Source organism: Canis aureus, chromosome 6, assembly GCF_053574225.1.
Source record: "Canis aureus isolate CA01 chromosome 6, VMU_Caureus_v.1.0, whole genome shotgun sequence".
In the NCBI taxonomy this organism is placed as follows: domain Eukaryota; kingdom Metazoa; phylum Chordata; class Mammalia; order Carnivora; family Canidae; genus Canis; species Canis aureus.
In genome coordinates this window covers 29,936,360-29,938,412 of record NC_135616.1, presented here as the reverse complement: position 1 = coordinate 29,938,412, position 2,053 = coordinate 29,936,360, and positions in this window count along the sequence as shown.

Sequence of the window (2,053 nt, the reverse complement as noted above, 5' to 3'; positions counted from 1 at the left end):
TTGCCTCTATTAAGTGACTCAAAAGTTATTTAAGTACTTGCACTTTGAAAAGTAAATAGAGGCCCTGTGGGCCCCTCTTATATCCATGTATGAAAATTCACACTTCTTCCTCATTTATTTGACAGGGCATCTAAATCTTTGATCTTTACTATTTTCAGTGGATTCTATCTTCAAGAGTTCTAGGTAGGTTCTTATTATCATCAAGGCTGCCTAAATCATTAATTGACAAAATGTCTCCTCTGTTCTAATGTTTGTCTTGTAAGACAAACTGGTCTCCAGGTTAAGAACAGAAGTAAAGCTTTCTAGAGGTCCCAGGGCCTGGCATTGGGAGCAGAGGAAGATGGGTACAGCTGGAGAAAGATCTCATACTATCTAAATGGACTGCATGTAATATATCATTTGATAAACTGAGCCATAGAATAAACCTTACCCTCTACTGTGGTTAGCTCTATTTTTTTTCCTTTCTTCTTCTTCTTCTTCTTTTTTTTGATTAGAATTTTAAAATTTCTTCTTAATTCCAGTTATTCTGACCATCTAAAATGTCTTAAAGGGAATGAGAATGGTAACCGACAAATGCATTCAACCTAAGACAAACAAGAGAAAGCTGTATTTGATTTATTCCCTACATTTCTTTTTTTTTTAATTTTTATTTATTTATGATAGTCACAGAGAGAGAGAGAGAGGCAGAGACACAGGCAGAGGGAGAAGCAGGCTCCATGCACCGGGAGCCCAATGTGGGATTTGATCCCGGGTCTCCAGGATCGCGCCCTGGGCCAAAGGCAGGCGCCAAACCGCTGCGCCATCCAGGGATCCCTATTCCCTACATTTCTCCTCCTTCCTCTTAACTGCTGTGTAAGTTACTCACAAAAATACACTGCATTTGGATTATTAAAAAATTGATTATTATTACAGTGATATTCTCAGACACACCCTGCATGTAACACCCCAGCAATCCTTGATTGATTTGCTACCTTAAAAATAAAATAATCTTAATAATTTTTAAAACCAATAAGCAGAACTAATTTCAAGAGTCTGCTCTGTGCATGTTAGATCCAGGGCATGGCACTTAGTATTTTCCACAGATAATGGAAGCATAATAGGTGTGAAAGGCTGACAATTTGGACTTTGTAGGTGGTGAGGAAAGGGTCACTCGTGAGGCCACCTGTCCTTTGTTCATGCACAGCACAACCATGTTTCAAGTAGTCCTGGGGTAAGGTTCCCTCGCACTGTGCTCTCAGCAGGATGCTAGCCTGACCTGTAGAGACCACCTCGGAGAGCGTGTGTAGTTCACTTTCCAGGACCGGCTCTGTCCTTGATCTCCGTGCTGTGACTGACATCAAGGTGACCAATTAGTGGGCACCGTGACGGTGTTTTCTGTGATGTTGTAAGGGCACCGAGGTCACGGCGATTCAGGCCTTGCTAAATCCCAGGAGGCTGCACAAAGCCATGTCTCTGAAGTCTGACTTCAACACAGCATCCCACAAATGAAGGTATGGCTCCTTTTTTGAACTTGACCAGGAACCTGCTTGCTGAGCAGGAGAGTGAAATGCAGCTGCTACAGCAATTTTGAATAGTAAAGACATTTGCTGATTGCCAAAACTGAGCTTTACCCTGTGACAAGGTAAACCGGGTCATTCTCAAGGGGAGATGAAGGCAAGACGACTAGGAAAGAAAAGACAGCTTTCACAGTTTTAGGGCCTAGAGGACTGTGAGTGAGTAAGCACACAGAAACATTTTCTTTCACCTTCCTTCTCCACTAAACAATTTGCCAATATTTATTTTACATCAGGGTGACAGTCATGGAATCTTATTTTATGTCTCTTTAAAATTTGCAAAGAGCTTTGCCACTCTAACAACCTTGTGAGTTAAAGAGGTGAATTAACTTTAAGTATCTGATGAAGGAAATTAAGACTTCCAGAAGCCCCCCTCCCACTCTGTCTGTCTTGTCTTCTCCTCTCATTTGTATTCTTTGCTCCAGTTGTTGGTAACAGGATAGGGCCAGTCCAGTAAGCCCAGGATGAGGAGTTGGATAATTCCCTGACTGGAAGGCCAA